This window comes from Leucoraja erinacea, chromosome 6 (genome assembly GCF_028641065.1).
Source record: "Leucoraja erinacea ecotype New England chromosome 6, Leri_hhj_1, whole genome shotgun sequence".
In the NCBI taxonomy this organism is placed as follows: Eukaryota; Metazoa; Chordata; class Chondrichthyes; order Rajiformes; family Rajidae; genus Leucoraja; species Leucoraja erinaceus.
In genome coordinates, this window is record NC_073382.1 from 60,328,964 (window position 1) to 60,344,280 (window position 15,317).

General features: G+C 44.3%; 1 protein-coding gene across 5 annotated transcripts in view; it reads right to left on the reverse strand.

The window, feature by feature from the left end:
• tenm4 (teneurin transmembrane protein 4) overlaps positions 1-15,317 on the reverse strand; it is a 531,769-nt gene that overhangs the window by 497,313 nt on the left and 19,139 nt on the right. The window lies entirely within an intron of this gene.

Genomic DNA, 15,317 nt, shown 5'->3' on the forward strand with positions numbered 1-15,317 from the left:
GGGATTTACAATATGGCATCATATTCCATGCATTAAATTTGAAAATGTTCAAACTTCACTGAAGAATTAGGGTTCACAGAGTTAAAAGGCAAAAATCATTTTGAAGAGAATTTAATGAACCAGTTCATTACATTCAATATATGTTGCTCTAATTCCCCTCAACAAAAATAGGTGTCAGATGAAAGGAATTGGACTTGCTTCAAGTGACACAAAGGCAGCCCATGCTCATTAAATTTCTATTGAACGCCCACCTCTGGGATTTCTTGGATTCTATCAGCAAAGAACTTCAGCTTCTCTCCAGTGTATCTTTAAATTTGTAAAATACATCAGTCGAGGGCTTTTTTCCCAATGTCGTTTTATCAATTTATTGTCCAACAAATCGTGACTAAATAGATGCGTTTGGAGATTGGCTCTATACTGGTGAAATGGGGAAGAGGCATTGCATCTCAGCAGGATGCATGCACTAAGTATTTAAGGGCCTGTCCCACTTGGGCGCCATTTGCACACCATTTACGCGACAGGCCTGTAGTGACTGACGCGCGACCGTTGTGCTAAAATCGTCTAGCAGTACGACAGTCACGCACCAAGTGCCCCTGATGGCCCTGCCCCCTTTGGGCGCCATTTGCGATGTCGTTCGTACCTAGTCCAATCTCCGTGGCAAAAACTTTCCCAGTGAAAATCAAAGATACAATGGTGAAAAATTTTCAAAACTACGCGCGCTCTGTACTGGGTGGTCATGTAATGCGGTGTTCAAATGACGCGCAAATGGTGCACCGGCGGCGTACGGGCGGCGCATGGTTACGGACGTTGACGCACAATAAATTAGCATAGGCAACGCTTGTGAGTCACCGTGCGTTACCATGCATCACCAACGCGCTACACGTGCGCCGTCAGTACATCAGCGTACGGCATTAGTACGTCAGCGTGCGCAAGGGATATGTCATGCAGATGGCGCGCGAGGATTTTGGGCCTCACAAAATCCTGGGGTGCCGCGCGTTATCTCGCGTCACTGCATACGCCACCACGCCTCACCACGCGCGCCACCCAATTTCTAGCATGTCAGGTAAATGACGCGCAAATGACGCCCAAGTGGCACAGGCCCTTTACACTACAATCTGTAATTCCTAGTAATGCCTCAATTGACTAATTATGCTCAGGAACCCCAGAATAAACTAACATTGAATTGAGAAATTCCTGCAGAAACTCTACAATTTGGAAATTAGAATTATTTAATTGTATTGAGCCCTAATCGAACATGGCAGCTACTAACAGAATCACGTATGTTAAGGAAATAATACTGATGAACACAGAGAAAGTGAAAATCGGTTGCTGGGTGTCTGCTCAAAAGCCTGACTTTTGTACAGGTCCACCGTTTCACTAGACCAGCAGAGGTCACCGCCTTGGTGGGGGGGAGGATACGGGCCTGCAAAGCCAGCGATGGGAACGGATCTGCTTGAGGAGGCAAATTGGACCCTCCGATCGGCCGTGGAAGTCCCGATGATGTTGACATCGGCTGCCTCACGCCGAGGCGTCACATTTTCAGGGGGACTTCCGGGGGGGATTTCAAGTGTGTTCTTGTAATTTTGTCTGGATTAAAGGAAGTGCCGGATCATAATTGGTTGGAAAGTCTATGGTGGACCTGTAACAAAATGCCAAGACAATATGGCAATTAGAATGGAAAAAACAGTGGATTGTTCAACCACCGTTGCAAAAAGTGAATGTTCAGCTCCACAATAGCAGCAGCTTCCCTCCAGCTAAAATATCAATGTATTATGTTACATTTCCCTGTATGCAAAGCCACAGAGTAAAGCATTTCACCATGTATTAGCTGTAACTAAATTCCAACAAAATAATTCTGATGCTACTACATCCATTTCACCGAGAGCGTCCTTTTTGATAAACTTAACTTGCTTCATTCGAATGAAGAAAGGCACTTGGCTGTGGATATTCAACAGAGCTGTGCAATTAGTCCTGAATAAATCTAACAAAACAAGCCCAGGATACGTTAAGCTAGGTGACCTCCTTCTGTGCTGAAAAATACAATGATTTCATTGATTAATGAGAAAAGACAGGCTTCTTTTACATTGACAAGGCAGGTTTTAAAGAAGGCCTTAAAAATAAATTAAGATGGGTCGGGAGAAGTTTGTGGAGGGAATTCCTGACTTTGAGGTTAATGCCACTGAGGATATAGCCACAAGTTGGGGAGCAGTGAACAGCAGAGATGGGCAAGAAGCCAGAAATCACTCAGCATACAGAAGAAATTAAAGGGGTGAAATTACAGGGGTAACTGACTGAATCACAAAACAGTGAGTCAGAAAACTGATAAGTACACTCCTACAGTGGTAGAAGTGACTCTGCAAATAGCAATCATATTAAAATGCAATCAGTTGGAGGTAGGATATGGGGGAGTCTTTTAGAAATCAGTAGCATTGAACATGGGTTTCCAATACACCATTACTTCAAGTTACTCTACCTGCAAAATAAGCTATAACATAGACATCAGATGCACAGATACAGAACAGGGCTTATTCAATAATAATAAAATCCCAAGCTAATAGTCAGACTAACTGAGTTTACCTCAAATCTTCAACCATAGTTGTGAGAGCTACCAACTGAAGTAACTAGACCATCCACTCGCTCTCAGATGTAGATCAACATTAATTGACTTCAGCCCAATAAAGAGAAAATCTAATTCAATCCCAGCATGCCTTACTCAAACCTAATGATTGGTTGGTTTCTTATGTGAAACGGATGATGTTAATAAAAAAGAGACAGTAGGTGAAAAGTACATTGGCTCGTGCCCGGTTAAACCCTGTGCATTAACTTCAATTCATTGGCAACACACTCGATTCACCTCAGCGTACTTTAGCAGTGACCTCATCTGCAGAGCTCGTACAATGTGACAGGGGGACATTTTACAGGCTTGTGAAAGGGGCACATTTACTGGGTTGCACCTGCAATCCAATCTAGGTTAGAACAAAAAGCCGCACGTTAAGAGATTTATGGTTACTCTTCCTGTGTTCCGGTTATGATTATCAAGCAAAATAAGATCAGATAGAAAGGTGTGCTATTATTCAGCTGCTGTACCCAACACCTGGCATTTCAACACCAGGACATGCCTGAACAAAAAGATGATACACTGGTATATATTCTTATGACAGAAATGTGATTTTTGTCAATTGCACTCGTTTTGGTCTTTAACGGGGAAGAGGAAATGAGTATACGATTACTGTTTTGTAATTTCTGCTGCTGTTGCAGGTTAAGAAAATCTGGCAGGGCAGTCACGATAGACAATGCGTTTTGTCAGGCTGTGTAAATCTGGAGTATTGATCGGGAAAAATGTCAACATGACAAGATTATTCTGACAAGACAACCATAAACACAACCAGAATAACACTGCTTTCTAGTTTTGAAATGACTTTTTATTGATGGCTTCTTTCAGACACAATTAATATTGCTTTGGTACAGCCTACGTAAAAGAGGGCATGCACATCTGCTGAAATAAAAAAGTAATCCAACCCTCAATTGATTCTATTAAAAAGCTACAGAAGTAGCAAAGTGGCATATAGCTTACTTCAGCTAATTTTTATGTCATTCAGCTATTGCCTATCTACTTGGTCTCATGGTGAACTAATAAAACAGAGGGGTTCAGGGTTGTCATCTTTTCTATGCACATCTGGGAGTGCATACAAAATTACAATTGTTTTTTCCTCATCTGATATCATGCAGAAGATGCAAATATTTCCAGGAACAAACTTAGAAATATAGAAGGTAATATTTGCTGCACTGTTGCAAAATAACCTGGGAGGTTGTGCAGTTAAATAGTTGTTGATGGGTCAGCACAAACATGATGGGCAGACTGGCATAATTCTGTAGTAAATCATTCGAAATTCTAAATGTTGGATGCGTGCACATTTCAGTATGCTTGTCCACAAAAAAGTGCAAATGAAAACATGGTACATATAGTATTCAAACAGTATTTCACCCTCATGGTCCAGTTATTTAGTAGAGTGGTGCGTATTTTTAAAAAGTAAAGATTTTGCACATGTAATGGTTCGTTTTTTCTTGATAAATCAGGAAAAATTGTCAGGAAGATGATGTGCTGAGGCGAGGCAAATGCTTTTTTTCCCCTTTTGCCGACTTCAACCAGGCAATTTCAAAGCACAACCATCTTGTAAAGAGCTCAGACTCACACAGGTTGAAACACAAGCATCTTTATTGATCAGGTCATTAACTACTAAGTAGGTCATCACACGTTCACACTGCTACTCTAACTGGTAGACAGTGGGCAGGATCTAACACGATGAATGTTATAATTAGGCGGGGTTATAATTACTAAGCATTCTAATTGGCTAACATGCTATAGCCAATCTACATCTCTTCTTCTATAAGTGAAAAGTAGATAAAGCGTTATCACTACAATGAGTAAATAAATTGTTAAATGCAAAATGCCAAATCTAATAATAATGGGGTTACACATAATCGCCATATCTACCAGGCGGCTTGTTAACCCGCCCATCCTAGTATGGTAAGGAGCTGCCTCATCAACCTTTTCCTCTGAAAGGTTAAGGGCAGGTTTGGGTGAGCCCGGGGGCCTCTGGGGAGAGACTGTAGGGGAAGACCATCGCGGTGGTACCGGTGAACCGGTTACAAAAGGGGAAGGGGGAGCAGACTGACGCGGGGAGCGTTGGGTAGTAGCAGCAGCAGGTACTGGAACGGCTGGAACAGCGATCACTAAAGTTCAATGGAGGTGCGTCAGGACCCTGGAGTGCCGGACGTCGTTCCTTCACTGGAAGGAGTTGTTGATGGTTGTGGCCTTGGATCAGTGGCTTAAGTGGTTTGCTGGTTTTATCGTAGGCACGTTTCTGTGCTGCTCGACTGGATTGTACTTGCTTTTGTACTACAGCAGGGCTGAAAACGTTGGGCTTTAAGTGATCCTGTGTCACTGGCAGCGGAGGTCTCGTTCGGCGGGACATCAGGCGCTGGGCTGGAGAGCCTAAAACATCGTCTCTGGCAATGTTTCTCAAGTTCAACAGGTCCAGGTAGGCATCGGACTTGGCCAGATAGGAGCGTTCCATAAGTTGTTTAGCGCTGCGAACAGCGCGATCGGCAAGTCCATCAGACTGTGGGTATTCTGGGCTGCTAGTGACGTGTTTAAAGTTCCAGCGCTTGGCAAAGTCTTTGAACTTTTGGCAGGTGAATTATGTCCCGTTGTCAGTCTGGAGGCGGGCTGGAATGCCGTGTACGGAGAAGTGCTGCCGGAGTTTCTGGATGACTATTTCGGAGGAGATGGTTGATAGAAAATCAATTTTGAACCAACTCGAGTACGAGTCCACTAACACGAGAGAGTGCTTCCCGTGCCAGTCGAAGATATCGGCAGCCACGGATGACCATGGTAGAGAGGGGGCAGGTTGGGACAGCAGGGGTTGTTTTTGCTGATATGGCGCTTGCCTCTTACATGATTCTGTTTTGTCCCGAATGGACTCGGTCAATCTGGGCCAGTAGATAATTTCTTTAGCGCGTTGTAGGGTGGCCTCAACGCCTGGGTGGCCACCGTGGGTCTCCTCGTAATACTCATTTCGCAGGGGGGGGGGGATTACCATCTTGTGACCCTTTACTATCACACCATCCTGCAGCACATTCGTCACGTACCAAAAAGTAGGGTCACAGTTCAGAGGGAGTGTTGGACTGTTTGTTTGGCCACCCTCCTTTGATGATTGAAGTTAGTAGCTGGGAGGTTTTGTCTGCGGCAGTTTGTTCGGTGAAGCAGCGCAGGCGGTCAGTTGGAACGTAGGAAACTTTCAGAACGGAGAATTCAACTTGTTCAAATGGGTATTGTTCGCTGGTAGCGCGTGGTGCTCGAGATAGAGTATCTGTGATGTGCATGTCTTTACCTTTTTTGTCGACAATGCGGAAATCGAACCATTGAAGCTGCATCATCATGCGTTGAAGCCTTGCTGGGGCTGCATGGATCGGCTTGCTCAGGATGGTGACCAATGGTTGGTGATCAGTCTCTACCATAAATGTTTTGCCGAAAATAAAGACTTTGAATTTGGAGCAGGCAAAAACTACGGCGAGCAGTTCTTTCTCTATCTGCGCATAGCGCTGTTCGGTATCAGTCAGGGTGCATGAAGCGTAGGATACTGGCATGACATAGCCGTTGAAGGAGGTCTGCAGGCATGCTGTGCCTTGTCCATACTGGGATGCATCGCAGGTAATTATGACAGACAGGTTGATATTGAAGTAAGACAGAGTGGGTGCACTTGCCAGCTGGAGTTTCAGTGTCTCGAAAGCTCGCTGGTGGTTTGGGTACCAGGACCAGGTCAGTTGATGAAAAGGGGCTGACAATTCACTGAGATTGGGGATAAATTTTCCCAGGTAGTTGACCCTGCCTAGAAATCGTTGTAGGCTGGTGACGTCAGTTGCCATTGGCAGCTCGTTGATTGCTGCAGTCTTCAGCGGATTAGGTTTTAGTCCATTGCTGGTGAATACATGACCTACGTAGGTGACTTTGGGAACCCTGATCTTGCATTTCAGAGGGTTCAGTTTTAAATTGATAATCACTGGCACGGTCCAGGACCTTACGTAGGTTGGCATCATGTTCGGTCATATCGCAGCCATAAACTAGGATGTCGTCAACAACGATGGCACAGGGAAATTCTGCAAACAGTTGTTCCGTTGCACGCTGGAAAATTTCGCAGCATAAGGTCACATTACAATAGATTTCAACCTCAAAACTTTCATTTGAGAGAATAGTGTATGGATCAACAAGCTTTAAAACCTTTTTTTAATTACTATGGAAACTATCACAGACTTAACTATCTAATGGCATTACTCATTTTTAACATTTCCCTTCCTCTGCGTTCCACACTGATTTATATTTAGACTGGATCCTCATGTCCCATTATATTTAGGCTTCCCAAGTTACCCAGGCAGGGTATTCTCTATTCTGAATGAACCATACTTAAGAATATGTATGTCCACATTGAGGCATCCCACTATCTCCTCCTTAACAGTAGATCAAATTTGCTGCTCTCAGATCCTTTGACAATTTCTGCATACAGCAAAACACCTATATGATGGGTCAATCTATGTCAATGGATATTTTTAAGGCAGAGATAGATTCTTGATTAGTATGGGATTCAAGGGTTATCGGGGGAAGGCAGGAGAATTGGATTAGGAGGGAGAAATAGATCAGCCATGATTTAATGGTGGATAATTCTTGATGGGCCGAATGGCCTAATTCTGCTCCCATCACTTATGACCCTATGACCTATTGATCATAATTCAATTTGCCAGCGTAAAAAAAAAAAAATCTCCTTTGTCATGTGGTTAGCATTAATCTCTGTCTGCATCAGACTTCTTGGTAATTTCTAATACCTTCTTGGTAATTTTTAATAATTTTTTTCTCTTTAAATTCAAAAGCTAATAAGCATTTAGGGTGAGCAGCTCACATATTCATCAGTAAATATTTATAATACAAGAATTATTTCTTGTTCATTAGTTATTGTATCTTTTGGGAATCTCCCATTTCCTTTTCTACCCATTGTTCCTGAAGGATAAAGATCCCAAGTTCCGTGCACATTTCTCTAGAAGCTCCTCACGCCAGTCACAATGCATTTAATTATGGATTTTGAACAAGTTCACATTGTGTAAGCTAATTTATTTATACTGTTTCCATGAAATGAGTCAACCAAATCCTCCAGCACATACCGATGATAACATTTTACACCACGTTCGAAAGTGATGCCCGAATGTCGGAGCATCTTAAATAAAGCCAATTGCACTGCATCGGGAAGTAGGTTGGCTGCATTAAGTTGGAATTGAATTTAGTTGAGAGATTATAAAATAAATAATGATGATGCATTGAAAAAAAATTAAAACACATTGATGAGATCAAATTGCCCACGCTGTGATCAATGAAGAAGGTGCAGGACGCATTATCCTCTACTAATAGAGTACATACATCATGCCACAATTTACAAGGCTTTGGTGAAACCACATGTGGAGAACTCCACAGTTTTTGGTTTCACACTCACAGAAGGCTGGTCTCGCTTTGGGAATATTGCAGTGAATGTTCACTGGTTTAATTTCTGCAAGTTCTAGTCTGATAATAATTGTGTAGGAAGAGCTTTACTCATCAAGAGTTTAGAAGAACAAAAGGTAGGCAATCGGGAAACAAACAAGACTCTGACGGAGATGGACAAAATTGGAATTCAAAAGGATTTGCAGACCAAAGATAGACACAAAATGCTGAAGTGACTCATCGGGTCAGGCATCATCTCTGGAGAAAAGGAATAGGTGACCTTTCAGGTCGAGACCCAGGTCGAGATGGAGTCTGAAGAAGGGTCTCGACCCGAAACATCACCGATTCCTTTTGTCCAGAGATGCTGCCTGACCCACTGAGTTACTCCTGCATTTGTGTCTATCTTCAATGAGATTCCGGAAACCTGAGAATACTGGACTGGCTGAAAACATATACAATTGTTTGATATGTATAAATCTCTAGGAAATTGCAATCATTTTTTATTTTAATTTAAATCTTTTTATTTGAATTTTTGAATTTCACAGCAATTTGCATACATACAATGATAACAGACAGTGATAGTCAGGACATAATTGTACAACAGTATGTAAACGACTCTCAAAACCCTTACCCTTACCCACCCTCGATCCACCCGAATCAGGTCGGGACCAAACGGGGACAAACAACACTCACATACGTACACATCCACACAAATACGATAAGATAAACAAAACGAAAAAACGAAGAAGAAAAAAAAAGTGTGGGGAGGGAGGGGGGGTGTTGAGGGGATAGCAGCTGCAATAAGACAGAGCAGTGATAGAGTGCACTCAGTCCTCTTCCGAGTCCGGAAACAAGTTGAGAGAGTTAACAAGTTCCAGGAAAGGGTTCCATTAATTAGCAAAAAGCCGTGTCACTTTTTGCTATAACTTAATAGGTGCTACATTAAAGCAGGCTCTATAATTAAAAATCTTGTAATATTCACCTCAATCTTCTATTTCTTATCAAAATCATTGGGATCCTGGATACTGCATCAAAAAAAAATAATTTGGTACAGGTTCGGAAATGGCCTTTCACCGGGACTAGTGGTGGGAATACAAATCACAACAAGACTGGGCTTTGCTGTTGAACCCCATGTGGTGAGTGTACCGACAGATTGTTTGTTTCCAAATCTATTATTCAGTCCTGGACTTCTTTGTTTGCTAGTATGGATGCAAGGGGCAAGGGCATACTGCTGTTTGAAAAGCAGATCACCGATAGTTTTGTTTGGGATAGCAGTGAAATATTGCTCTTGTTTCTCTGTAATTAATGACCAACCGTATTAATGAACACTTTTGACTATACAGTGATCTTGAGAATGAAAATTAAACATTATGGGGAAATTATAATTAAACGTGATGGGGATATTTTGCTGAAATCGACCTCCCTCCGTCATTCAAATGATATTGCCATCATCCAGTCAGTTACCATCATGGTTTTTGGGGTAATGGGTACAACATACTTGTCCGACTGTATAAACATTGTGGCTACTGCTGTCCGTCAGATATGCTGCAAGTGATTCATGTCATGACTCAAAGAGTCTCCAACCTTACAAGCCAAAGTTAGACATAAAATGCTGGAGTAACTCAGCGGGACAGGCAGCATCTCTGGAGAGAAGGAATGGGTGATGTCTAAGACTCTTCTTCAGTCTGAAAAAAGGTCTTGACCCGAAACGTCACCCATTTCTTCTCTCCAGGGATGCTGCCAGTCACACTGAGTTACTCCAGCTTTATGTATCTATCTTCAGTTTAAATCAATATCTGCAGTTCTTTCCTGCACATTCCAAGAAAAAGGCCACAACTGAATTGGAATTCACTTCACCAGCTGGGATGTGTGCAGTTTCAACAGTGCAAGAAGCTCGACGCAACAGGATAGCGCTCGTTGGCACAGCTGTAGAGTTGCTGCCTTACAGCGCCAGAGACCCTGGTTCAATCCTGACTACGGTTGGTGTCTGTACAGAGTTTGTACGTTCTCCCAGTTACCACGCGAGTTTTCCCTGGGTGTTCCGGTTTCCTCCTGCATTCTAAAGACGTACAGGTTTGTCGGTTAATTGGCTTGGTAAAGATTGTAAATTGCATGATAGTGCGAGTGTACTGACATCCCTGACTTGGTGGGCAGGAAGGCCTGTTTCGACACTGTAACTTCTGAACTAAACTGAGGACAATGCAGCCCAGTTGAGTACATGTCAACCATCAATTTAAGCATTCATCTCCTCCAACTCTCATAATGGTACAGTGTACACCATCTGCACAGTGCACTGATGCTAATCAATGCCTGTTTATTAGCATCTTTCAAACTGATGGACTCCAGAAGGTCGATGGGCAGGAAACCAATGTAATAAACTGCCAAGTTCCTCTCTCACTAATACACCTTGCAGGCTTAGAAATATGCGGATTATTTATTGTCACTAGATCAAAATGCTGCAATAGTCTACCGAAGAGAATATCGCCATACCAACGAGCTCAAAAACTCAGGCTGACTTATGCTTATTTTCAATCAGCCAGCCACGATTGAGATAGTCATAGAGTGATACAGTGTGGAAGCTGTAAGATGGCGCGGCCCTGTCCAGTCGCCGTCGTGGCAGCTCCGCGGAAACTGTGCGTATTTTTAACTTGCGTATTCTTTTTTAATTTATTTCTAAGTACCAACTCCCTAGCACTAACAAAGTATGACAGGGAAACTCTCTTAAACCTAAACTCTAGCGATAATGGAGACTTTTTGAATGTTGTACTCACCGATCCAGCATGGCCAACAGAGAGCGCCACGGCAACAACAATGGGAGTGCGGCTCCAAGGAAAACCAGGGGGAAAACATTGGGGGGGGGGGGGGGGGGGGGGGGGGGGGGATTCAGAATTGGCTGAGAGCCCAAGCCTTTCATCCTCCTCTACCCAGCATTCTTCTGGCGAACGTCCAGTCCCTGGAGAACAAGCTGGGTGACCTCAGGGCGAGAATCGGATTCCAGCGGGACATAAGTGACTGCAACATACTCTGCCTGACCGAAATATGGCTGACCTCACTGGTGCCGGATCAGTTAATCTGCCCAACCAAGTCCTTCACTGTCTACTGTGCTGACAGAACAGTAGCATCTGGGAAATCCAAGGGTGGAGGAGTCTGCTTCATAACCAATAACAACTGGTGCAACCCTGGAAATATCAAGATGCTTTCCCGTTCCTGCTCACTGGACCTGGAGCATCTGACAATCTCATGCCGCCCATTCTACCTTCCTCAGGAGTTCAGCTCAGTGATCGTCACAGCCGTCTACATTCCACTGCATGTGGACACCGACGTGGCACTATCGGCCATACACGATGTGCTATGTAGACATCAAAACACGAACTCGTGTTAAACTGAGTTATTTTGTCAATCTAAAGACAAAACTGGATGGTTGAAAACAGGTCCTTAATACGGCAGGGATTAAAACGGATGTTTTTAAATCCATTCAACCAGGGCGAGTCCACGTCAGAGGCGGCACGGATGCAGGTTCCCCTAGTGCTTAGTGCGCGGGATGGTCAAGGGGAATCGAAATGACTCAAATGCTTGAGGATGTTGAAATCGATTCTTTATTCAGCTGAGACCAGTCTCTGAACCTTCCGACACAGAGCTGATGCTCTGGGGCGGGTCCAGAGAAGAGTAACTTTGATAGAACTCATGGCATTTATATAGGTATTAGACGTTTCAGATACAGAGGGTATGACCAATAGTAACCAATCATCTGAGTCCTTCCGGTGATTTACAACATCAGTCACATGATCCCCTTCCCTGGCCTCATTTTACAACCTTCGTTTGCCTGTGGTATAACTTTGTTTAGAATTATTTTATTTCAACACAGCAAAACCCCAGTAGGCTCAATTATAAATGGCCACTCCTCAAAATATAAGATACATATGTAATACAATGATCACACAAGTCATACATACTTTCCATACCAAGAAGAAAGATATTTCTATAAATCTAAACAAAGTCTAATGTTTACAGTCCTACTAAGACACAATACATTTCATAAATTGTTTCACTACAAGCTTACACAGTTTAAAATACTATTACCTATGTATTAAAACATTAATTATATGAGTTTGCTGAATTACAGTTTCTAAGTTCAAATCCCACACACATCTCCCAACCAAGCATACATGGGTCGTAAATCTGTCAACTTAATTAATAAGTGATTGGTGTCAGGATGCAGCTTCATTCTACTTTGCAGCCCCTTTTCCTCCTATCTCTGGGAGCTGTATTTCCAATCTCTCTCCAACGCCTTTTACAAATATTACAGAACAAAGCGTAAATTCACAACTCAGACAATTACATCAGAATTACATCTGCTTCCTCAACTTTCTATAAACAAATCCATCAATCTGATTCTTTTCCTCTCCAAGCAAATACTCCCCTTCACACACATCCTATTCCTTATCTCAATCTCATTATAATTTAACTTAGCCAAAGCTAAATTACAGAGTTTATTATATCTCACTTGAATTCTGTCTCAAACTCAGCATAAACTTCACAGCTTAAGAATGTGCCATAGAGAAAGAGCAAGATTCAAGATTCAATTTAATTGTCATTTGGACCCCTTGAGGTCCAAACAAAATGCCGTTTCTGCAGCCATACATTACAAACAAATAGACCCAAGACACAACATAATTTACATAAACATCCATCACATCGCTGTGATGGAAGGCCAAAAAAAACTTATCTCTCCACTGCACTCTCCCCCCCCCCGATGTCAGAGTCAAAGTCAAAGCCCCCGGCTGGCAATGGCGATTGTCCCACGGCCATTAAAGCCACGCCGGGTGGTGCGAGGTCGCACACCAGGTCTTGGTGTTAGAGCCCCCGGCGTGCGCTCGCAGAGTCCCGCAGCCATTCCAAGCCGCGCGGGGCGGTGCTGTAAGGCCCCGCTCCAGGAGCTCTTCGACCCCGCAACTCGGGCGGGAGAAGTCGCCGTTGCGAGAGCCCTGAAAAGCAGTCTCCCTCCAGGGACACGCGGGCTCCCGGTGCCGCCGTCCACCAGACCCGCAGTTGCAGTCTCCGAATCTCCGGAGGTCGGGCCGCAGCAGCAGCAGCAGCAGCGCTCCACCACCGCTCCGGACTCGGCCAGCTCCGCGACGGTGACGGTGAGTTGTCGGCACCAGAGTCCCCGGTCTTCTCCTGTTGGAGGCCGCTCATCGTTGCAGCCCCAACGACAACGGAGACCCGACAAGAAAAGGTCGGGTCTCCCGTGCAGGGAGAGATTAAAAGTTACTCCCTCCCTCCCACCCCACCCCCACACACACACACCCCAACAAAAAATAACAAAAACTACATAGAAACATAGACAAAAAATAATACAAACGCGGACGGGCTGCAGAGGCCGCTGCTGACGAGAGTCGCGCCGCCTACCTCTGGCCGAAGAACAGGCTATATTCAGCTATCCATTCTTCAACACAAAATCATATCAAATACAATTTCCTCCAGCGTTATAATTGCCACAAAGCAATAAACTAAGCTATGCAGGTTCAGATTAGCGTTTCTATGTTTTGATTCATCCATTCCCTGTGTGTGTTTCCTTGTACTTTATTTCTTTAGGAGACATATGTTTCTGAAAACTTTAAGCTTTTCTCTTGCAAATTCCGGTGTTCACGACAATATTCAACCTCTCCTTGGTCAAGTCCGTGGTCCCTGCCTGCTTCAAAAGATGCATCATTGTACATCAAAAAATGCCTCCCCAGCTTGTCTGAATGACTACCGTCCGGTGGCCCTCACCTCGGTAATCATGAAATGCTTTGAGAGGCTGGTCAAGAAACATATCTGCGCCTTCCTCCCTCGCAACATGGACCCGCTACAATTCGCATACCATCTGAACAGATCCATGGATGATGCGGTCTCCCAGGTTCTGCACACTGCTCTCTCTCACCTTGACAGCCAGAAGGGGAGCTGAGGATGCTGTTCATTGACTCAAGTTCAGCTTTCAACACAATAGTTCAAACCAGACTTGCTGAGTAGCTGCTGGAATTGGGGCTCAACACCCCCTTGTGTGCCTGGGTCCTGGACTTTCTCACCACCAGGCCCCAGGTAGTCAAGATGGGAGGAAATACATCGAAGTCCCTCACCCTGAGCACAGGATCACCCCAGGGTTGCGTCCTCAGCCCCCTACTGTACTCCCTGTACACACATGACTGTGTGGCTAGGTTCAACTCCAACTCTATAATCAGGTTTGCTGATGGCACTGTGGTGGTGGGCCTGATCTCCGATGACAATGAGATGGTCTACCAGGAGGAGGTGGCTGATCTGGCACTCTGGTGTCAGGACAACAGCTTCCTCTTGAATGTCAAAAAAACTAAGGAGCTGATCGTGGAATTAGGAGGGCACAACATCCAAGGACATACACACCATTGAAGATAAATGGGGATACTGTGGATAGGGTGAGTTGCTTTAAATACCTGCGAGTCCACATCTCAGAGGATCTGACATGGACATCACACGCTGCCGCACTGGTGAGTAAGGCAAGGCAGCGCCTTTACCGCCTCAGGCAATTGAGGAAATTCAGAGTGTCTTTGAGGATCCTCCAGTGCTTCTACTCAGCGGCTGTGTAAAGCATGTTGTCTGAAAACATCACAATTTGGAACTGCTCTGCCCAGGACAAGAAGGCTCTGCAGAGAGTAGTGCATTCGGCCAAACGCACTATGGGAACTACACTCGCCCCCCAGCAGGAACTGTATATCAGAAGGTGCAAATCCAGAGCCAACAAGATCATGTGGGACCCCTTCCACCCCAGCAACAGACTGTTCCAGCTGCTACGGTCAGGAAAACGGCTCCATTGCCATGCTGAGAAAACAGCGAGGATGAGAAGGAGTTTCTTCTCAGAGGCCATTAGGACTGTTTGATCCGTGTCCCTCCAAACTTGTCCTATCCATGCACCTGTCTAACTGTCTCTTAAATGTTGGGATAGTCCCTGCCACAACTACCTCCTCTGGTAGCTTGTTCCATACACCCATCACACAAATAAAAGATTAGATGGAAACCTTCAGCAAATCAGTGCTGGAGGAAGTCAGGTCAGGCATTTGGTGAGGGAATGGTCACCCACAGATGCTCCTGCCTGACCTGCTGAGTTCCTCCAGCACTTTGTGATTTGTTCATGATTCCAGCATCTGCATTCTCTTGTGTCTCTTGCAGCTCTGTGCAAGCATGAGAATGGAAATGGTAATCGGTTTAGCTAAAATGGTCACCCACAGAATTGTCATGTGTGCCTGACCAAGGTACGGTGGTTCAATTCCAGCTCTGT